The sequence below is a fragment of the Sinocyclocheilus rhinocerous genome, unplaced genomic scaffold (genome assembly GCF_001515625.1).
Source record: "Sinocyclocheilus rhinocerous isolate Xijiao unplaced genomic scaffold, SAMN03320098_v1.1 scaffold579, whole genome shotgun sequence".
Lineage (NCBI taxonomy): Eukaryota > Metazoa > Chordata > Actinopteri > Cypriniformes > Cyprinidae > Sinocyclocheilus > Sinocyclocheilus rhinocerous.
In genome coordinates, this window is record NW_015666542.1 from 1,231,978 (window position 1) to 1,257,305 (window position 25,328).

Here is a 25,328-nt window from a genome sequence, read left to right on the forward strand (position 1 = left end):
ATGACACCTATATAACTGTTACTATAGAAGAATAAAACGTCATCAGCATGCGCTAGTGGTAAACAAAAAGAGCATGATAAATCACACTTTAACAGTTGTAGTTTTTATGTGTGCTGAAAAAAAGTGGAAGCGGCAAAAGAGAATAAGAGCTTGAGGTAAGCAGTTTTATGTTTTAGAGCCATGTCGTGTTGATTTCATGTCGCATTTTTATTGGTTGGTCAGTAAACGTGGATCGTAGCAGCAAACACACTGTGCGATGATCATGCTGTATCGTAAGCTATTTTGGTCGCAAAACTGTGATAACGGGCATCTTTGAACCTATCTCACTGTACGACACAGGACCACCGATTAGGAAACACGTTCACAGAAATCGCCACGATTGTTTCACGATGCCAATCTTTCATCTGGGACAGCCGAAAATCGTGCAGTGTGTTTAGGGCTTAACACATCAGCACGATTTACTAATTTGTTCCCTCATTTTAAGTAAATCGTGAGCATGTTTTACTAATTCGTTTACTAATTCATTTGAGTGAAATTGCGGTTTTGTATATTTTCATTTAATTTTACTAACTCCTGTACGCAATTTCATAAAGAGGGTGCAATAGACTATTCACCTATCATTCAACGAACCGAACAAAGTAGTAAATCATGCTCACAATTTACTTAAAACAAGGGAATGAATTAGTAGATCATGCTCACGATTTACATAAAGGATTTGTTCACTTCCAGAATAAAAATTTCCTAAAAATGTACTCACCCCCATGCCATCCAAGATGTTAATGTCTTTCTTTCTTTAGTCGAAAAGAAATTAAGGTTTTTGAGGAAAACATTCCTTTTTTTTTTTGCTAGTTGGTCATGAGCTAGTTTAAGCTGGTCCTGAGCTGGTTATGAGCTGGTCCTGAGCAGGAGCGAGTTACTTAGGACCAGCTCATAACCAGCTTATACCAGCTGCCATGCTTCAAAACCTAACCAGCATATGCTGTTTTTTTTTTTTTCAATAAAGATAGTGGACTTCAATGGGGATAAAGGGATTGAAGGACAATTTACAAATTGCAATTTCAATGCAGCTTCAAAGGGCTCTACAAGATCCCAGCCGAGGAATAAGGGTCTTATCTAGCGAAACGATCGGTCATTTTCTAAGAATAATAAAAATGTATATACCGTAATGCTCGTTTTGCACTAGCTCTGCGATGTGCGTCCACTACTTTACGCATTACGTAGATATAGAGATGGAGTTCGGTACTACTTCTGCCTACGTCACGCGTGACCTTTCTGTGTCATTTAGGTAAACATTCACTTACTGACTAGTTGACTACTTTTCTGGATGACTAGTTGAATAGTAACAATGAGTGGTCATGCAAGCCTTTTAGTGACTTTTCAAGACAAAAGAACACCTTCGCATCATCAGTGTATTACATATAAGGTGTGATATGAGTTACACCATTTTACCTATGGCATACAAACCAACCAAAATAGTTCTTAAATGTGCATCCAACTATGACGACACATCTGACTTATGCAAACAGTAAGTCTTTGTGTGGTTCACCTAATCTCATCTATCATGACGAAGATCAGAGACTAAGTGGCTCCGTGATCGAGCTGCCAAGTGGCATGTCACACCTTCTCCAGAGGCGTCCTGTGTAAGTGTACATGCGTGACCTGCTGTAACCTTGCACATCTGTTCATCCACGGGCATACTGTGTAACCACAATTACATTTACCGACCTCAAAATGTTTGCTCATTCTGGAACATGTACAGCCATATCCGTCTTGAATGATGAGCAAAAATTCAACCCTCTAGAGACTTGAAGTTATGTAACATTTCGGAACTTGTTGGAATTGCAAATCTGTCTCTACAAAGAAAATGAATTAACCCAAATTATGTTATAATTTCATTAAATATTATTAAAGATTAAATATGCAGAAGCGTAACAGAAATTTTATTTAATTACATTTTTCAGTTTGTTCATTCTATGTGAATTAAGCAGGAATATAGGGCACAAGCTGTATGAAGTATTTTTTTTAATTTTTTTTTTACTGTCATACGGAAAAGATCTGTGTGTAAATTTTTTCGAAAATTCAGTTTTTGGGTTCCACAGAAAAAATAACCCCATGCACTTTATAAAATGAGCGTCGGATTTACTCTCATATAATCTTAACTAAGAAACTGCTAGTAAATTTTACTTATAATTATGAAGAAACAGCAAGTAACACATTGAATTAATCGTAAAATGGTTAAAGTAGAAATACTGAGATAGTATTTTCTTGAGATCAACTTTAAAACTTGTGTTTTAAATGTATTTCTTTTTTAAAGCATCATCGCTAACAACAGCTAAAAAGGGGCAAAATGGACTGACTTTGTATTTTCATTCAAGCCAGAATTCAAGTCGGAACACATTTTTCAGCAGCCATCAAACTATTAATGCTAACCATGCTAATGCTGCCCATGCTAAAACAAAAATTAATAACAGCATACACTTAAAAAATGCGTGTATATTTTCACTAAGAAACTGCTAGTACATTTTACATATAATAACAAAAAAAATTGGCAAGTGCCACATTAAATTAATCGTAAAATGCTTAAATATTGAAATAGTATTTTCTTGTAAATTGTTATCCAATAATCTTTGTTTTATTTACAACTTTGAAAAATTATTTTATACAGTGCACAATTTTGGAACGACATGAGCGTCAGTAAATAATGGCAGAAATTTTATAGCTGGCTTAAATGACTCATTATTCTGTATTTTCTACATACATGTTCCGTTATAGTGCAGGCTTCTCTACAGCCAAACTAAATTACAGATTGTGTTTGTGAGTTTCTGAAGCAAGTACAACCCTCAGCACTTAACACTGCCCACTTGTTTTCTCACGAAGAACTCGGGCGATCTAGTTCAGTAAAGCAAACTGAAGGGTAACTACTGTGAAAACATCTCTGGTTACCTCCATGTCTGTGGCTATGTTCCTTACTGGTCTTAAATAAAAGCGTTTGAAGTTCTGAATGAAAAATGACAATACACTATGCACGACCCAAATGGATTGCGAGCTCATTCACTTGCAATTATAAACCGCATGAGAATGTAAAAACAGGAAAAAGTGAGCAAAATTCCCTCAAGGGGCCAGCGTTGAAGAGGTAATATTCTATTTTCAGGGAGTATGTGGTTGAATCTGACATCGTTATTTATATTTTTTAGTCATTAAAGGAGATTATAATTTGTTTCTGGAATAAAATTCACTTACCTGCAGTAATAATGAGGCTGGTACTTTGCTGAGATATGACCACGTATTTATTTGGTTTGAAACAGGCTTTGTTTCCTGAAAATTAAGACACACAGAATCCAAAGCATTTAGGAGTGGTATTTATTAAAGGTAGCTGTCTGGCAGAGCTTGATAAAGCAGACCGCACTTCTCCGACTTGTTTCAAGTCTCCCGGGAGGTGATTAGAAATTGAGCATGTACAATAAAAAAAAAAGTGTTTTCTGCAGCAAAACAAAATTGACGGAAAATGATTGCTTTGACAGCTCATTTGGTGCTCAACTTCAAGCAAGGCCCCAGAATACTTTGTCAAAGCTCGCTGTATGAGAGCACCAACAGGCCTGAAAAATGCCCACTTTTAAATTCCCTGGGAGATTTCGACAGTTTAAGTCTAGTGAAATACATCTGAAAAAAAAAAAAATTATAAATTTGTTGAGGTTGTGAAAGTGCAATAAATAAGCTATCTTGGGTTTATAGTATAATATTTGCAGGCATATATACATAAATGTGTGTGCATGTTTGTGTTGAGCCAAAATTCCTATCCCTAAAGATGAGGTCACATTTCAAGGTACAGTATGTAATATGACAGTGGTCGAAATGGGTACTGCAGTCCAAATTTAAAATATTGGAGAGAGTTGTTTCTCCCTCCCTCCTTTCTCAGATTCACACAGGTTGCCAGATTGGACACACAACATGAACAAGCGCAATTGACAAAGAAAACCGACGAGCCTTACACTGTAAACTGATAAGTTGATTTATCTGCGTTTTAATATGCCCCTGGTCATTACAGTTTTTTCAAAGGATGTCGAGGCTTTTTAGGTCAGGTAGAATCTGCAATCTGATGCAGTTCATTTACTGGCTTCCATGGCTGCAATATGCTGTGTTTTCGGTTAACTGACAACCGTGGTGTCGAAATATTATTGGTTAAGGTGTCAGTGGGCGGAGTCACACAGAACAAAACAAAAACAGACATTCTGACACAGAACACACATTTCAAAGTAGAATAACTGGTTGTAGCATTGTTTATTGGAGAAACAAGTATGTGAACTTACCATGTTTCCTAAATAGCTGCACAAATATTATGGTATTTCTAAGATTTAGTAGTCAAAAAATTACATACAACACCTTTAATATTGACTGGCAAATTTTCATGCATGAAATCCAGTCATTTCAATAAGAATCCACGCAATTGGGAATTGGGTGTGAGAACGAAAAATGTTCCCACAGATTGTGCTAACAATCACTTTCTCACTAAATCAACAATCACACTAAATCATCAAGAGTAATTATAATATAATAATTTATGCCTCAGCACTGTAAAACCAAACCTGGCAACCATTGACAACACCTCCCATTACAGCACAATTGGCAAACAAAACCAAGCAAACACACAGGAACATGCCAAAGCCCCCAAAACACTATAGCAACATTTTAACAACCACCAGCAGTCTCCAGAAGATGCATCGCTATGCTTCAACAATCACCCAGAACACCTTAGCAGCAATATTGTATTATGTGCTCACATGTAGTAACACCCTGGTAACCACCAACTACAGCCTAGCAATTGCACTGCAGTACCCTAACAACCACAACCAAGCAACCACATAGTGATGTGCTATAAACTAAATGTTGAAAATCACCCATAACACCCTAACAACATCTTAACAACCACCAGCACCCTCCAGAAACTGCATTGCAATGCTCTAACGAGCACCCAGAACACCTTAGCAACAGTACTGCAAAGTGCTAATAATTACTCAAGACACTTAGCAACCACATACATAGTAACACCCTGGTAAACACAAAGATCACCCTAACAATTGCACTGCAATGCCCTAACAATCACAACAAAGCAACCACATAGCAACATGCTGAGCACCCTAGCAACATATTAATAACCACCAATACCCATTGAAATTGCATAGCAACACCCTAATAACAACTCAGATCTCTAGCAACAGTATTGCAATGTGTTAAGAAATAGCAATGTGCTAACAACTACTCAGGACACCTTAGCAGCTACACAGTAACAACCCAGTAACCATCTCCAACACCTTAGCAATTGCAATGCAGTGCCCTAACAACCACAACCAAGCAACCTGAAAAACAACCACAACACCCTAACAACATCTTAACACAATTGCAATGTTATGTCCTAACAACCAAAACCAATCAACTACATAGCAACATAATGAAAATCACCCAGAGCACCCTAGCAACATCCCAACAACCACCAGTACCCCTAGAAATTGCATGGCAACACCTTTATACCACCCAATACACCTCATCTATAATACTGCAATGTGCTATGAATCACCTTAACAACAGAGAAGCAATGTAATGTCATGGCAATGACCCCCTCACCCTAGCAGAAGCATTGCATTGTAGCAATGTGATGGCAATCCTTCAGAAAGCCCTAGCAACATCCTAACAACCACCAGAACACTTCATAAACTGTATAGCAACACTCTGATAATGGCCCACAACACCCTAGCAACCGCTCAGAACACCTTAGCAGCTGCATAGCCCTGACAACAAACCACAACACCCCATACCACTCAGAACACCTTAGCAACCAATACACTTCATCTACAGCATTGCAGTGTTCTATAAATCACTCAGAACACCTTAGCAACAGAGGAGCAGTGTAATGCCATGGCGATGAGCCCCTAGCAACAGTACTACAATGTAACAATGTGATGGCAATACCTCAGAAACTCCTAGCAACATCCTAACAACCACCAGAACACTTCATATACTGCATAGCAACGCCCTGGTAATGACTCACAACACTCTACTGTAGCAACACTCTGATAATGGCCCACAACACCCTAGCAACCGCTCAGAACACCTTAGCAGCTGCATAGCCCTGACAACAAACTACAACACCCTAGCAACCACTCAGAACACGTTAGCAGCTGCATAGCCCTGACAACAAACCACAACACCCTAGCAACCGCTCAGAACACCTTAGCAGCTGCACAGCCCTGACAACAAACCACAACACCCTAGCAACCACTCAGAACACCTTAGCAACGACCCAAAACACCCTCACATCATGACGGTGAGTTTTGCACAGGCATGCATTCTGATTTTCTTGAGAAAATGCAAAAATCTTGTCTTTACAGTTGTTGTGCAATAGAGCTACAGTATATTATGATCATACTGCCCATCGCCAGAGTTATAAAAGCAACCGAGTGAGAATAATGGTTATGCAGGATCAACAGTTCAAATCTTTCAGCAAAGCGTATTCCTTGCAATTTACTCCTTAAGGCTTTAATCCATGAAGGTATTAGCTCAGCCAGTGGACTGAGACGTTATACGATGGGAGAAAAGACCATCAAGACAAAACTGCATTCAATTGAGTCTTAATGCTGTAATAATCCTGACTGTTGTACCACAAGCCATATGGTGCAAAGCCTTTTGAGCTTTAGCTCTTACTGTATAATATCAAACAGACTTTCACTCAGCAATGTCATTTTACATAATACAGTATGTTCTATAAATACAGTATGACTTTTCATATTTTAAAAAAGAAGTCTGTTAAGTGGTTTGATAGGTGAATGCAGTTGTTATTTAACTTTTAAATTCCATTTCCATGACTTGTGAGAGTTGCATGACGCATAGTTCATGTCACAAAATAGACTAAACTAGGTCTCGGGGCCTGTTAAGACCATTAGACTGACGAATGACAAATGACAATCACAATTAAGTAACCCTAAAAAAATCCCTTTTAAATGGACAAAGCCATTAGATGACTAGATGCTCCTAGCCGGGGAAATTACACCATGTTCGTCTGTGCTTTTTTTTTATGTCTTATGTATCATCTCCATCCTTATAGGCACCGTTCTTTAAAAGTCATTTGCCAAACAAAAACAGCTTGACGCAAGGCAACACAACATATCCTGCCGCACTGTTAATTGGTTTTTCCATTGGGCCCCCACATAAAGTCATGTCTGCCATCTTCTGGCACACTGAAGAAAAACGTGTTTGGAAACTCCACAATGAGATTAAATAAAGAAAGAGTTTGTGTTTGCTGCTTCCCAGATGTTTCTCCTCAGTAAAAAGACCCAAACAAATGTCTCTAGATTTCCCAAAGAGATCTCAAAATGTGCATAGGTCTGCCAAGATATAAAAACCTGCAATCAAAACTCAATATAAACTCAAAAATGTCTCATCAAATTCTTTAAAGATAGAATTATATGCATGCTTACTGTACAACAACAACTGTCCCATTTATTTCTTGTCTTTCATCCCCTTTCCAAGCAACTCAACTGCTCATCTACAAATGTTATTCAAAGATACAGAATCAAAAGCCTTTCAAGTACCAACTCCATTTGTGTAACATTCCTTTAATTTTCCTCAAATCTATTTATTTCTTCTTTAGGGGTGTCACAGGAACATTTCATGTTGGTTAGATCATGCTTTGGCTTTGTGGGTGGGAAACTTGGCACAGTCTTCAAAAGAATTGCAGGCACAGTTGTGTCTCATTGAAAGTCACAAAAAAGAGACCACAATTGTATTGTCATGTTAGGAATATGGCAGCAAATGCAGTTAAAGTGACATAATTGTTTAAAATTCGTCAGGATGCTAAGCTGGATTTGAAATTCAGTGGCAGTAAAGGCATCATGTCCAACACACTCTCATGGCAATCTGAAACCATTTTACATTTTGGCAAATTGATCCCAAATTTGTATGAATTCATACAAATCTCATTCCTCTGCCTACGCCCCACTGAGGGTCATGTTTAGGACTGGGCCTTCATTCTTGCTTTTCTTAGTTTTTCAAGTATTCTTACATTTTAATTTTATAACTTTCGGGCAGCATTCAGCACAAATGAAAGAGCACAAAATGATGACGTGCAAATGAATGCAATAGATCACTCTATCTTACGTAATCTGCAGGCAGCACAAAAAAGCGTTGATCAATGAGGCTTCAGAAAGAACCACCATGCAATCAAGATAACACCAACACTTGCTATCTTCTTCTTTAAAATGTTTTGTTTTTTTAGAAAATATTTTAAAACTTTAAAATAATTGCATTTGGTAACATTCTTACAAACTTCTTGGAATTTAACTTAAGACGCAAACTTCTTTCTTAAGAAGATTTTCATGAATCCAGTCCCAGAAAGGTTTAATTGTTAACCAGCAAATTTCAGTCTCACTCGTTCTGTTCCCAAATAATGCCACCCAGTCGGCAAAATAAAACCTCAAACTTTATGTGAACAAGTACCATTCAGAATCTAGACCCAGGAAACATCATGCTAATGATCTCTCTTTGAGTCCAACATAAAACAGGAAACTGATTCCATATCTGGAACCTTTTTGTTAAGACATCCTCCTTGTATTTAATGACTTTATATTTATGATCGTGGACAGTTAATGTGTCTTGCCACAGTCGATTAATAATCAAACAATGGGCCTATATTGCTAGCAAATGTCAAGCCTTTGGTGAGCTCCCTTTAGCCTTGTGTGTTGAGGTTGAAAATTTCACTCCAGGATGCTTTCTGGAGACCGCTTCTATTGAAATAATATTTGAACAGTAGTTTAAGATGAGAGCAACGCCATTCTTCATTTCAGGTTGTACCCACGAAAATGCAGCATTGGCTTTTCCTCTAAGGAGATAGCGTGCAGAGCGCTAGGCCCACGAGATCAGTGTGTTCTTTGGTTAGCATGGGGTTTTATAGGTTGGTCTTGCTGTGGAACATCCTAATACTCTGTTAAAAGATAGAGGAAATGTACAGTTAATGCTCAAGGATTAAAGGGGTCATATGATGCGATTTAAATTTTTCCTTTCTCTTTGGAGCGTTACAAGCTCTTGGTGCATAAAGAAGATCTGTAAAGTTGCAAAGACTAAAGTCTCAAATCCAAAGAGATATTCTTTATAAAAGTTAAGAGTCAGCCACGCCTACCTAAAACGGCTCATTCTAACACGCCCCCACATATCTACCTCACTATGTGGGAAGATTTGCATAACGCCGCCCAAATGTTCCCGCAAAGAAAGAAGGCGTAACTTTTATTCTCACTGTAGTATTGTTGCCGCTGCCGCCATGTCCTGAAGACGCTGTGTGCTTCGTTGTGAAAGCGAAACTACTTTGTTTGGTCTTCACAAAGAGGACAATATCCGCTTCGTCATGCCTAAAGCTGATCCGTGCTGGTCGCTGAGGGAATACATCAACTTAGTGCTGTGGATCGCTGGATCGGCTTTCACCGTGGACGAAGCCCGGGGTCGTCACATGTGCTTGCCGCTCCTTCGTCGGATCAGCCGGCCGCGCCGTTCTCAACCCCGCCGCCTCTGCTCACGCTAAGCCGGGGCTTCCGCTCACGCTAGGCCGCTGTGTTTAATAATGTGTTTTTTAAACTTTAAACCGCATAAACACATTTCATTACATCTTTTTAGCAGCATCATATGACCCCTTTAAGTAATTAAATATTTGACATTCTAGTCCTCGGAAATATCAAGAAGCCTGCTGTTCCTTTGAACTGTTAACAGGTATGTACCTTAAGAAGCACATCATTTTTTGGAAGTGTGTTGAAGAAAGCAATGAAACCCTAAAGTGCTGAAGAAACTTCTTTGTATTATTTTTGATGTTCCTTTTGGTGACACTAGAGGTGCAATTATACACTGTTTAGGGAATATTCTTTTCAGCCACAACATTTACAACACTGACAAGTTGAATAACATTGATTATAACATTACAATGGCACATATCAAGAGATGGGATATATTAGGCAGCAAGGGAACAGTCTGTTCTTGAATTTCATGTGTTGGAAGCCACAAAAAATGGGCAAGCGAAAAGATCTGAGTGACTTTGACTAGTGCCAATGAGTGATGGCAGGACGACTGGGTTATAGCATCTCCAAAACATCTAGTCCCATGGGGTATTCCTGGTATGCAGTGGTTAGTACCTACCACAAATGGTACAAGCAAGGACGACCGATGAACCGGCAACAGGATCATAGGCGCAAAGGCTAGTCCATTTGGTCAGATCACACAGAAGAGCTACTGGAGCTCAAACTGATGAAACACTTAATACTGGCCATGACAAAAAGTGTCAGAAGAAAGATACCGCTTTTCCACCGGGGCCGTTGCCGGAGCCAGAGCCAGAGCCAGAGCCCAGTTGGGAACCGGGCTGCGCTTTTCCACTCAAAAAAATTCTGGGCCAGTGCCCAGATCCTGGTTCCGAACCGGCCCCGAAATCTTGTTGGTTTCAAACAAAGGGAACCTATGACGTCAGCAGGTGGAGTTTCCACTACAGACTGCAGTTTGAAAGGCACCATTTTTAAAAGCCGTCGGAGTTCAGGTAAATTACCAACATTAACAACAACAATTAAATATGTCAGTTCAGCAGTGGTCGGCAGAAGAGACCAACGCTGTCCTTCCACAAGAGATAACAAGTGATTCCAGTCATATGTTGGTGACATAGAGGTTTCTGCTCCCTGCCAGTGGCCGAGCACTGGCACCAGCCCCAGTGGAAAAGTGGTAAGTGTGAATTGCAGTTCGCTGCATATGAGGTTGCGCAGCCACAGATGGGTCAATGATGACCCTGAAAGCACCTATTATGGATACATCAGCATCAGAACAAGACCGTGTAAGAAGAATGGAAGAAGGTTGCCTGGTCTGATGAATTCCGTTTTCTTTTAGATCAGGTGGATGGTGGGTGAGTGTGCATCGTTTACCTGGGGAAGAGATGGCAGCAGGATGACTATGGGAAGAAGGCAGGTCAGCAGAGGCAGTGTTATGCTCTGTAAGTGGGCAGATCTTTGGCTAAATGTTTATAATATGCATAGGTTCGTATGCATCTTAATGTTTTGAAAGCATTGTTAGCATGAGCTGAACCTGTTTTTTTGTTTTTGTTTTTTTTTTTACATAAAGGACAATGTACTCTTTGGCAAAGTGATATTTTAAGCCACCTTGTTACCTCATGAGAGTGTGCTTGCATCACTTGATCTGAATTAATTTGTAATTGAGAATAAAAGATCTTGATCCCTTTATAAAACGCTGTCTGTAGATTTGCAGTCTACGCAATTCAGTTAGTGGTATGTTTCATAACCAGATAAGAATTACCTCATTAAATCAACCTGTTAGACACTTGTCCTGATAGCACCTTTAGAATGAACAACATCTTGTCTCATTCCGTCTTTTGTAGTTCTGTGGGGCATATGAAAGCTGTAAACATCTGTCAAACAGATTATCTTGAATACAGAAGGGTGATTCTTCCAAACTCCTTAAGGTAATTACTATCAGTATAACACTACAGCTACTTGGGACCGGTGGCACAGGAATCCAACAGTAGGCTAATATAATGGTGCAATCAGAGCTTTCAAGGAATTTGAAAGGTAATTAAGATGACAGATTGAACAGTTTTCCTTTCAGCAGATAAATGCCGCTTTCTTGTCAATACCTGCCTAGGCTGAGGACTGTCAGTGCCCGAGGAAGAGATACGACAACCAGCCCTACTGTTGATATATCTGGAGTTCTCTTTTGTAGATTTCTTAAATCAGAGCTGGAGTTAGGGTTAAAAGAATATACTTAAGTGCAAACTGAATGTTAACTGCAATTAAATGAATATGGTATATTAAATGCAATTAATTGATCCGTATTGTGCTTTATTTGACCCACTTAAGTAGGACCTAAGTACATCTACATTTCATAATTGTTCTTCTATTGTTTGTGAAATATGGTTAAAGCTACTGACAATTGTTGGTAACCCTTACGAAGGAAAACCATGGTTAATTTGTGGTTACCATGGTTTAACTGTAGTAACCATGTTTTTTTGTTGTTGTAGTAAAACCATGGTTAATTTTCGTAAGGGAAACTAAAATATATTACCGTATTGAAATGTAACGTTAATGTAACGTTATTTTAATATATTTGTAATTCCACATTTGTAATGATGAAGCTGCAATTTAGTACATTTTAAATATATTAACTTTAAATCCAATATCAAAAAACACACCACAGTAAAACTACAGTATAATCAAGTAGGCTATTTTACATGTGTTTGACAGTGTCGTCACATTTACCGTTTCTGGACTGAAGTTCGCCCAGGGAAATCAATCATTCCAATAATAATCCGTTTGAAAGTTTCGCGTGAGGATTAATTGTTCTTCACGCAGATTTCGCTAATTTTAAAGTTTGTAACGTGAATTCGCCTCTCTAACCATTAACAATTGCTTTACTTGAAAGTCACTTCTGTGTGAGCTGTGCTTTATACTGTACACCGCTGCGCTACTGAAAAGACAACGGACACTTTTTGCCGCGAAAATACCCTGACTTCACGCACACGTCAAAATAAAAGTTGTTAAAGGGGTCATATGATGCGATTTAAATTTTTCCTTTCTCTTTGAAGTGTTACAAGCTCTTGGTGCATAAAGAAGCCAATAAAAAAAAAAAAGATTGAAAAGACATCATTTAAAGTAAAACTTAATTTGACATTTTTACAAAGTGCCCTTTTGAAAGTGTATATAAGTAGGAAAAAGTGTGTTTTTTAAAATATTCTTTTGACATCTGTGCACATTCGGTTCCTTTTCACAAGGGGTCAGTCAATTATGGTTCCATTTCATTTAAGATTCTGCTTTAGAGGTAGGCTAAATACCCATAGGCTATTTTCTACTACAGAGGCAATGTTTCTGAGACACCACAAGTACGGGTCTTCATTTTTTTTAACAAAATGTAAATATTCTATAATGTCAATATTCTTTACTAATGTAAATATTCCTAATGAAGTCCTTTTTTAGCTTTCAGCCCAAATGTGCAGCAGGATTGAGAATAATAACTGGATGCATGTGGTCAATTACAAAAATTGACCACAAGATAGCGCCATTACATCTCAAATAATCAAAACATTCCCCTGTCTGAGGAACTTCAGCATGAAAACAGGTTGCCTTTTGCAGCTGGAGTGATACATTGGTGAGTGTCTTTTAACTATTTGGGTGGCAGAAGCATTTCAACTCAAACATTTCTGTCATGCAGCAAATGGCAGTGGCAGGAACAAACTCACATCTGTCTATCCTCTCTAGACGTCATTGTCTACTGAGGGATGATCTCATGGGGGGTCTGTTCAGGAGCAGGTTTAATTAGAAGCGGCTGCAATATTAATGTTTCCCAGAAATACATTTACTATGTGATTTTGTCGTTGAGAGGCTGGCGACATGGCCTAATTTGGCACTGGGTTAGTGAACATGTACAACATCAAACTGCTCGCTCACAGTTACAACCTGAAACTCCTCACTATAAAAAAGTTAAAAGGGACATGTATGATGTAACTTGAGTATGTTATGTCTTCAGCTGCGCTCCTAAGGTACAATTAGAGGACGCTTACGAGGAGCGGAAATTTTACAGACATAGTGTCACTGTTTTGTTTTATCCTTTAATTATTATTATTGTTACAGGCTGCCAGCTAAACTCTTCAAATAGACTATAATCTAATATATACTCTAAATGCAAATGCATTACAACTTAATTGTCACAGTCTTCAGCGGGGGTGCCCAGGAGGGCCACCAGATGTCACTGTTTTCTGTGAGCGCATGGCTTGTGTTGTGTTTGTCTGGTGCCATGTACTCTCTCCTGTCTATTGTCTTGCCCCGCCCATCCTAGCCTGCCTGTCTGTTTTTCCCCCTCGGGGTTGTTTTAGTTTGTTTTTGTTTCATTTTATTATTAAAAGAAAGAACCATTCATCCTGCACTTAAGTCCTCGCTTCATCTCTCCACATGCACCGTGACAGAAATAATATTAATAATAACTCTATATATATATATATGTGTGTGTGTGTGTGTGTCTATTTTAATTATTTTAACTGTGTTGTAATGTTTAAATATTGTTTTTAAATGTAAAAGTAAAAAAACTTATTAAAATGTCTAAATAATTAAAATATTTTTTTAAATAATTATTATCATTTTTTTTTTTATTATTATTGCGTTGCAAGGGTGCTCTAAGATTTTTCTAGTTGCTAAGGTGTTCTGAGACTTTTCTAGTCAGTTGCTGTGAAGTTTCTAGGGTGTTGTGGGAAGTTGTCAGGGCTATGAAGTTCCTCTGCTTTTTGGATAGTTGCCAGTGCAGTCTTAAGCAGTTTCTATGGTGTTCTGAGAGGTTTCTAATATCTTGCTATGAAGTTGCCATGATATTGTGGGTAATTGGATGTTGGCATTTGCTATGGTGTTGCCAGGGCATGGCTATGTGGTTGCTAGCATGTCCTGAGTGCTTCCCAGCATGTAGTTGGACAGTTCCTATGGTGTCGCGGATGATTACTAGAGTGTAGTCTATGATTGCTAAGTGTCTACTGTATAGCTAAGGTTGTTCGGGTGTTGTGGGTAGTTCCAGGTTGTTGCTATGTGCTTGCAATGGTGTTGCCAGGGTGTTGGCTCTGATGTTGCCTCTACCACCTGAACCGTGGCGCACACCAAACAACTTCACGTCACTTCACTTTACGTCCTGTTTTTGGTTCGTTTTGATGACTTTGGTCCATGCTGCATTCATATTTCAATCAAACCCCACCAGATTTTGTTGTGTTACAGCTTGTTGACGTTGTGTTGAGCTAATTCCATTGTGTTGCAGCTTGTTTCCGTTGTGTTGTAGTAATTTTGTTGTGTTGCGGTTTGTTTCCATTGTGTTGTGCTAATTGCGTTGTGTTGCGGCTTGTTTCCATTGTGTTGTGCTAATGTCATTGCGTTGCGGCTTGTTTCCATTGTGTTTTGCTAATTCCATTGAGTTACGGCTTGTTTCCATTGTGTTGTGCTAATTCCATTGAGTTGCAGCTTGTGTCCATTGTGTTGTGTTAATTTTGTTATATTGTGCTTGTTTCTGTTGTGTTATGGTAATTTCGTTGTGTTGCGGCTTTTTTACATTGTGTTCTGCTAATTCCATTGAGTTGTGGCTTGTTTCCGGTTTGTTGTGCTATTTCGATGTGTTGCAGCTTGTTTCCATTGTGTTGTGCTAATTTTGTTGTGTTCCGACTTGTTTCCATTGTGTTGTGCTAATTCCATTGAGTTGCAGCTTGTGTCCATTGTGTTGTGTTAATTTTGTTATATTGTGCTTGTTTCTGTTGTGTTATGGTAATTTCGTTGTGTTGCGGCTTTTTTACATTGTGTTCTGCTAATTCCATTGAGTTGTGGCTTGTTTCCGGTTTGTTGTGCTATTTCGATGTGTTGCAGCTTGTTTCCATTGTGTTGTGCTAATTTTGTTGTGTTGTGGCTTGTTTACGTTGTGTTTCAGCTTGTTTCTGTTTAGGGCTGCACGATTAATCAAAATTAAACAGCAGTCACGTTTAGGCAAAAGCTGCGATTGTCATGCGTATCTTTCAGTGAAGCACGGTTTTGTGATCAGTAGTAAATCTCCATCCATAGGCCAGAGGGCGCTCTCGCACTGAAACGCCTAATGTGCCCCACAGAAGAAAGGTAATGCACGTCGTTCCAGGAAACAGAAGATTGAACTGCTTTCATTGATTCAGCGTGACCAATAAACACAGGACTACGACAATATGATTTATCTGAGTTCTTCTTATGATAATTTTCATTATAATAAAGATGTTTGACGCATGTTGCTTTTTTCAAATGCACATTATAAACTACTCAAACTCTAGTGATGGGAAGTTCGGATCATTTTACCGACTCGGACCTTTATAGGCCAGAGGGCGCTCTCGCACTGAAACGCCTAATGTGCCCCACAGAAGAAAGGTAATGCACGTCGTTCCAGGAAACAGAAGATTGAACTGCTTTCATTGATTCAGCGTGACTAATAAACACAGGACTACGACAATATGATTTATCTGAGTTCTTCTTATGATAATTTTCATTATAATAAAGATGTTTGACGCATGTTGCTTTTTTCAAATGCACATTATAAACTACTCAAACTCTAGTGATGGGAAGTTCGGATCATTTTACCGACTCGGACCTTTGAGTCTCGTTCAGCAAAAATCTTTTTTAGAGTCATTTAGTTCATTTTAGCTAAATATAATTAAAATGTTACGTGTTACTTCCCTAACATGTCTACGCAAACTTACGCAAACGTTGATCACAGTACAAACAATTCAAAACTATAATGCTATAAGAAACAGAAAAGATTAATTCATTGTTTACCTGGGTCTTCAGTCTATGATTAGCTCACCTCACCTCATCTGACAAGTCTTCGGGTTTGAGTCGTTCGTTCATCACGTGACAGCCCCATAAACTTTAGCCAATGCAGTCTGAGACGGAAAGAGAATTGATCAGTTCATCTCTCGAGTCTTTCGAATAGTTCGTACTTTTGTCAAGTGACATGACAGCATTGGATAGAGAAATTAGTTATGGGTCTGTCACATGATGAACGAACGACTCGGAAAACCCGAAGACTTGAGAGATGAACTAATCAATTCTCTTTCCGGCTCAGACTGCATTGGCTAAGCTTATGGGGCTGTCACGTGGTGAACGAACGACTCGAAAAACCCGAAGACTTCAGAGATGAACTAATCAATTCTCTTTCTGGCTCAGACTGCTGAATCGTTCAAGAACGACTCATCACCATCAAACTCGCTGGATAAAGGCTCGATGGTATACAGAAGCGGGTTCAGATGGAGCAGCATTTACTACACAGAGCTGTAGTTCATTGAAAAGCTACGCAAACTGCTCTCATAATCGTAAAACGATTTCATCGATTTCATTATTGCGCAATTAAATCGGTCTACGATTATGAAAGCGGTTTTGCGTAGCTTGTCAGTGAACTACGGCTTCATTGTTAGTTTCCAGCCACAGCGGTATCCCTTCTATCCACAACCCTGGAACAACGTGCATTACCTTTCTTCTCGACTCGTTCTTCCAGAGTCACATTAAAGATTCATTCAAAATGAAAATGAATGAATCGTTCAAGAACGACTCATCACTATCAAACTCGCTGGATAAAGGCTCGATGGTATACAGAAGCGGGTTCAGATGGAGCAGCATTTACTACACAGAGCTGTAGTTCATTGAAAAGCTACGCAAACTGCTCTCATAATCGTAAAACGATTTAATCGATTTCATTATTGCGCAATTAAATCGGTCTACGATTATGAAAGCGGTTTTGCGTAGCTTGTCAGTGAACTACGGCTTAATTGTTAGTTTCCAGCCACAGCGGTATCCCTTCTATCCACAACCCTGGAACAACGTGCATTACCTTTCTTCTGCGGGGCATATTTGGAGTTTCAGCTCAAGAGCGCCCTCTGGCCTATGGATGGAGATTTACTACTGATCACAGAACCATGCTTCCCTGAAAGTTACGCATGACAATCGCATTTGATTAATCGTGCAGCCCTATTTCCGTTGTGTTGTGCTAATTTCATTGTGTTGCGGCTTTTGTCTGTTGTGTTGTGCTAATTTCATTGGGCTTCAAAGGGCTTGTTTCCGTTGTGTTGTGGAGATTTCATTGTGTTGTGCACTATTGGTCCACCGTACTAAAGAGATACAACAGCAACAAATAGCAGCGACTGCAACAACAACCGATGGCCACATTGACAAGCACTTGTGTGAAGGGTTTATGAGATAGCAGCAGCTTTAGATTAAAAGAGTACAAAGACATTCTTGTCGGTCATCATAACTTATGGAGAAAAATAGCGCAGATGCTAGAGAAAGATGAAACTTGTCATGTGTCAACGACCTGCATTCACACACTCTGTCAAATGGAGAAAACTTTAAAAGGCTATAGATTTCAACTATACGCATACACTAGTGTACACGTACAAAAAACTAAGTATACTTTGGGCTTAAGAAAACTAGGAAATGTATAATTTTCGTTTTTGGTCTGGACCAAAAGAACGAAGAAAACTGAACTATGAGTGAGTGTAAACACCCTGAGTCATTTCTATTCTGATGCTGTAGTTTAGGCTTTTTGATTTTGTGATGCATTTTATTTATAGGCTGAAAACAAAGCTTTTTTATTACTGTGATGTTCACAGTTAACTAAAGTAGTTTTAGTGGTGAACCTCCTGACATTGCAGATTTAAAGGACTTTGACCTGTCATATTATATATTGCACTATTACCTTCAATCATAGAGCATGCCAATAAAAACATTACTGTTATCGTGCTGCGGTGTAGCTTTTCTGTCATGTTAGGACGTGATTTTTATTTTACTTGAGTGGCAACATATATTTCAAAAGGAACATAATTATATCTTTTGAGTTCTATGATGAATGTCTAACTTTGAAATATGTCAAGAACTCCCATATTTATTTGCATTTCTATTTAAATATAAGGGCAAAACACTTATTATATACTGTAGTTCTCTGTCCAATAGTCTTACCCCTCAAAACATCTAGTCATTAGTCCATCGTATAAGTCATTACATGCAAAATGGTTGATCTAGTTGTCATAAACTGTCAAGCATATTTTCTACACATTTCTATTAGACTTTTTGTAAATTTGCCATGAATTGTGCAGGTGAATCTTGACTTTCAGAGATTAAGGATCAGGGTCATTAGTCCATCGTATAAGTCATTACATGCAAAATGGTTGATCTAGTTGTCATAAACTGTCAAGCATATTTTCTACACATTTCTATTAGTCTTTTTGTAAATTTGCCATGAATTGTGCAGGTGAATCTTGACTTTCATGAAGAGAATGTAGATCAACCAATGATAAACTAGTTCTCTGAAATTCCTCATACAGTGCTGCATGCAAAAGCAAAGTTCTGCCTAAGGGGTGTTTCCTGTGTTTGCCTTTCTAATTTTGTATTTTCGCCTTTGTGCCTATATTTCTTTTTCTATATCACAACGACGTTGTAATGTGTTTGTTGTTGTTTGTTGTTGTCAGACCACTAGTAAAAGTGTAACTGTGAATCCTATCCAGTCTCTTTAAATGACTATTCCACATACAGTAATGTGTACATTTGTATGTTTGAAATGGATATATGGCATACATAAGAAGTGCAGCCTTCTGCATTTCAATACAGTAACTGTGAATGAGAAAAACTGTAATATATAATATACATTTTTACACATCCTGGCTTTTAATCATGCCCCCAAAGCATAGATGTGTAAGACTAGGACTATTGTTTCTGTTTTCCCAAAACTGCTAGTGTTAAACATAATTAGAGCTTTCCAAAGAAGCATTCATTATCCGCTCCCTCCAGCTGGTTTCCCCAAGACTTATTGCCATCTGTGGAAAGGTCAGCTCACTCGTGTCTTCTTTACTCGTAGCTGCCACTTAAACACTCTCTTATGCTTTCTGTCTTTAAGTAACTCTCATATATATCACATTACACATGCAGCATTGCCATAAATGTTGTACCTGATGGCTAAATGTACTGTAATCATTAAAAGCCATTTATCAGCAAAAGGGAGAGGACTATATAACAGTTTCATGTGGGATCCCTGACTGACATAAAAATGATTAACCAAAGTTCCCCAATAACAGTTTAGATTTAATTACTTTAAAAGTGTACACATCTTAATCATTATCCACAAGAGTTTTAAAAATATTTTTATCAAATATCATGAATTGTTAATTAATAATTAGCATTACATTTTTGAAGAGTCGCACCAAATAATGTTTTACAACTAAATGCATGAATCACTATCTCAAGATCAGCAACAGACAAAAAAAAAGATTTCATTTTTGCAATAGTCCTCAACTGAAAAAAGCAACTTTTCACCACACATTTAACCCTTGTGAGGTGTTCATATTTTTGTTACTCAGACAGTGTTTGTGGGTTTGGTGAACCCGCTGCAGTTTTGGGTTTTTAATTCAACACAATCAAAAATTATATGTTAAAATGCTCAACAGATGTTTACTTCATCCCAATTACAAGCAATATAAACAGCATATATGGTCAAAATGTGCCCTTTACCTTTGTTAGATCACATTTATGAATTAAAGTGCTACAAACTTGTGCGGAAATGGCAGGGGCAGAAACACAAAACTCACACTTACACTCACATTCTTACAGACTCTCTCTCTCTCTCTCACTCACACACACACACACACACACACACACACAAACAAACAAACAAACAAACAAACAAACAAACACACACATACTAATAGCAGGCCCAGACAATAGGAGGACAGAGTGAAGGTACACAGGGCCTAAAATTTCCACTCTTTTATTAGCCCCGGGTCCAGTGGACCCGAACATCCTGTATGTAATATAAGTGTGTAGGGGGTTGTACAGTGTGTGGTCATTTAAAATTTGCTCTGATATATGTTCTTCACAGAAAATGAGCCAAGGCCAATGAGTCTGAGTTTGAAAAAATAATTAATAGTATAATTTTTCTTTTGATAAAAAGTGAAAACGGCTCCCACAGACCCGAACACCATATAAGGGTTAATCTGATCCTCATATGTTAGTGCTGAGTCAAAGATTACACCCAGATTCCTTATCGAGGACCGCACATTCGTTGGCCATGGACCTAAAACATCTTTTATGTCACTGTCAACCTGATTTGGCCCAGAAATGATAACTTTAAATAATCGCATTTAGCTGGAGACGATTTTGCTCTAACCAGTACTTCAACTTCTTAAAGGTGCAATAGGTGATTGTCTTCAGAAACATTTTTTGTTATGCTGGTATCACATCCCGATAGCAATCATTAAGTTAAGTGTTCTAAATGTATTTATATGTATTTATATATTCTGTGGAAGGCGTAGGACCAAGAAATGTTCGTCCAATCAAAATGCTCGTTCTGAGCATTTTGATTGACTTTCCTACCTGCCTGTCAACATATGTATTTGCATACACCTCTGCGCACCCTGTTCGCGCAGACAGGATACGTCATCAGCGCATTCACATGTGCAGACAGCAAGAATGGCAGACAAACATCAACAACCTGATCTTCCTTCCTGGTATTATAGTACTTTACTAACTGTACTATAAAGTTTTCTCACTGGTGAATGACACATGATGTGTTGTAGTAATGTTGTCTCTGGTCGTCTGGTCTGTGTGCGTTTATGCTTTCAGGGGGCGTGGCTTTGGATGGCGATTTGCAGGGAGGGTGGGACGTTCGCTTTCAGTGCTATTAGGCTAAAGTTATCATTTTCCAAGATATCCTACTGTACCTTTAAGACATAGTAACAAAGCTGAATGAAAAGTTGGTCCTCCAGGATTAATTGGCAAGTAAATTTGAATATCATCAGCATAAAGATGATACAACATACAATGTTTTTTTTTTTTTAAACAAGATCTAAGGGCAAGAATTAAGAAAACCGAATAGGCCCCAAAATCAAACTCTGAGGAACACCACAGTCAAATAGAAACTATGGATGAAGAGAATTCCCCAACTCGCAATGAAAAGGATATTTCCTTCAAATAAGAAGACATCCTTTTTAAAACAGTCCCTCTCAAACCTACAACATCCTCTAAACGCTCAATATTTGAGTAAAAAATCATTGGTAACCCGTAATAAAGCTGAGTCGGTGCTATGTCCTGCCCTAAATCCAGACTGGAAAACGTCTAGCACATAATTTTTAGCCAAAAAAGTTCTAAACTGTGTTAGAACCACTTTCTTTAAAGGGGTCATATGATGCTGCTAAAAAGAACATTATTTTGTGTATTTGGTGTAATGAAATGTGTTTATGCGGTTTAAGGTTCAAAAACCACATTATTTTCCACATACTGTACATTATTGTTTCTCCTCTATGCCCCGCCTTTCTGAAACGCGTCGATTTTTACAAAACTAATCGTTCGAACGAGCCGTTTTAGGTAGGCGTGGCTGACTCTTAACTTAAAAAAGTTAACTATAAAGTATAAAGATAACTAATAACTATAAAGAATATCTCTTTGGATTTGAGACTTTAGTCTTTGCAACTGTACAGATCTTCTTTATGCACCAAGAGCTTGTAACACTCCAAAGAGAAAGGAAAAATTTAAATCACATCATATGACCCCTTTAATATTTTCGAAATACAAGGCAGCTTTGAAATTGCTGATAATCTGTGAAATCCAGAGGATCCAAAGCAAACTTCTTGAGAAGAGGCTGAACAACCACTTGCTTAAGACATGATAAAAAATATCTGTAGAAAGACTCCAGTTCACAATTGATGTAATACTCAGTCCAATAAAATAAGCTGTCTCACCAAGCAAACCTGAGGGCAAAACATCCCAACTGGAAGCTGAATGTTTCAAGTAGATGAAACCAGATCAAACTCATCAAAGTGTTGACACTGAAAAAATCCACTCCTACCTTTCCATCTTAGTCACAAAACATTGACCTAATGTCTTTCGTTTTTCTAATGAAAAACACTTAAAAACCTTTCACAACACTCTGTAGATCGAGGTATAGTGAAAACATTTGGATAAAAAAAAAAACTATTATGGTTTTTGGAACTTTTTTTAATTTATTTATTTGAGTGCCACAATATAATATTTGAAAAATAGGCTGCTTTGGCATCCTTAACAGCTTTCTGATATCTAAGTGAATCTCGTAAAATCTGATGAGAGACCAGTAGTGTATTTTTCTTCCAAGTCCATTCTGCCTGCCTACACTGCTAAGAAGACGATTATGTTTATTAAACCAAGGCTGATGATTTCCTTTATGACTCTTAGGGCCAGTTTTACTAAACAGGGCGAGAGCACAATTTCAAAACAGTGCCGACAGGTGTGGAAATTTAGCATAATCACAAATAAAGAATAAATAAATAAAGAAGCCACAGTACGTTGAAAAGAACCAGAGGCCAAAAAATGAAGGGTTGCAAGAAGTTTTGATAGACCTGGTATTGCGTGACTCGTAGTTGAGGGTTCCAAGTCGTCTTTTATTTCCTGAAGTTATTAGAAATGGTTATTAAAAATAATGGTTATTAAAAATAGCATGGCTTGGCAAACGATATGTTCAGATAATGTGTTCTTCTGGCATTCTGAATAAATTAATATGTGTGGAAAAAATCCTCTCCCTTCTACTATGCACTCTCTGTTCTCTGCGGTGCCTCCTAGCATCAACAAATGCAGCCGTTTCAAGCACAAAATAGTTTAAGACATGCTTTTTTGGGCATTAAATAATGGCGCAAATAATTTGTCGAGCACAAACGTTAGTAAATCTCATTGCGTGATTCATTTGAATACTCTTCTCCCATAAATTTTGTGTCTGAAAGGAAACTCCTACAAATGCATATTCAGTAAGGTCAGGCACAAAAATAACTGTGTCCACACCTTTTCAGCGCTAATTCGTCACTGTGCGTCTTTAGTAAATGCTGACAGTACTATTTTAATGCCAAAAGACGGTTTGCGCTGTTAGTAAAACTGTCCCCAAATCTTATAAGGAGCAACAGAGTCCAAGACTTCAGAGCAAACAGAGTTAAAAACAGTAAGTAACTCATCTGGATCAGCTGTGGGAGGTGCAAACTCCAACCATGATACACCAGGTACTAAAGATCTTACCAAAAGCCTGGGGGGTTTAAGGAGTAGGCTAATTGCACAGAAACAAACATAAGAGAACTGACTCACCCTCATATTATTCAGCACATGTACACTGAAAATAACAGGCATATGCTCAGAAATGCAAAAGGTATTAACAACAACATCACAAATTGAACATACAAATTTGAACTAGCATAGGGGGGGAAAACAAGGTCCAAAGTATGTCCTTTTTCATGAGTAGGGCCTGAGACATCCTGGATAAAATTAATTCTGTTAAGACTTAAGTCCATCAAAGGAGGGAAGACGGAATAAGAGGGAATTACCTACTCATCCCATAAAGCACTGAATCATAAACATAACTTAATCAAAAATATAAAACAATTTACTTGATTATAAGTCTTTCTTTATATTTCATGAAAGTATCCATGTCCAAAAAAAAGGGATTTTTTTTTTTTTTTTTTTTAGAAATGTACTTTTTGTATTCATGTTGGTTTCATATGTATATGTATATGATTTTGAAAAGTTTATTTTAAAATACTCTAAAAATGTCATACGGGTGTAACCATCCAGTAAAAAGGTGTTTATTTGCATCTTAAGTACATGTACTTTAATACATAATACTGTCTAGTTGTAAAGTAAAGTAAAATAAATAAATATCATTAGGTTTTTGGGGAGTTGTACCACATGACATTTTACTGGACTAACCTTGCCTTGTCATAAAAAGGTTAAATCTGATAAGTTAAGAGACTTATTTACCTGTTTTATTTGTTATTAATTTCCTGCATATTGGTTGCATCACATGACCTTGCTTTGATCAATATTAATAAGGTTTTCCTCTGAAGAATTAAATTAACATTTTTAATGAGGCTTTTTTTTAATTAATATTATTTCAGGATAGTTGTATCACCATTTTCCAAAAATTCTCTCCAAAAACAATAGCAAAATTCATTTTAATTCAGGAATTAGAAACATGCTCATCACAGACGAAATGTATTTAAGTCGTTGTACATGTGAAGTGCATTTAAGTGCAATATTGTAGTTCCAGAGCCAAAGCAAAGATCCAGGAACATGTTCTACCTTGCAAAATCATAGTCACCCTAAAAGCCAATGGAAACAAACAATCACTGTGTTTTATTCCACTGAAGTAGCATTATGTTTATATCCATAATTATGCCAGGAACTGGTTCAACTGTCTGCATTTGCACATTCATGTATATTTAGCTTAGTGCCTTGGCTTTATTTTGATGGCCCATGTCTGGGTAACACCTGTAGGACAGAGAGCTCCCTACGAAGGATGTTTGTGGATGCAGTCGAGTCTGAGGTTTGCCTTCCTGACTCCAGCACGGCTGCTTATGGAAATAAACATGCGCCTGACCCCCAGGCTTTAGTACTCAGGCACTTGACTCATGCTGTGGTCACTGTTTGACTGCGCAGAAACCAAACACTCAAGCCTGCTGGGTGGCAGTTTGGGCAGCTGTAGATACAGTCAACAGAGTTAAAGGTGGTGCCTTCTCAATGGAAGCCACAAACCTCAAATGTAGCAGAATGTTAGACTTATTGTGTTAATTTTATCTATAAACAGAAGTATAAAAGTTACTGTTAACAAAAGTAAGTCAAAGTCAACATGAGTTAAAAAAGGGACCCTATTTTACTTCTTAGCACACATTTCAAGAGCCCAAAAGGTACATGGTCATAGTGGAAAAAAAAGAGGAAAACTTATATATATGTATATATATATATATATATATATTTTTTTTTTTTATTTTTTCTCTC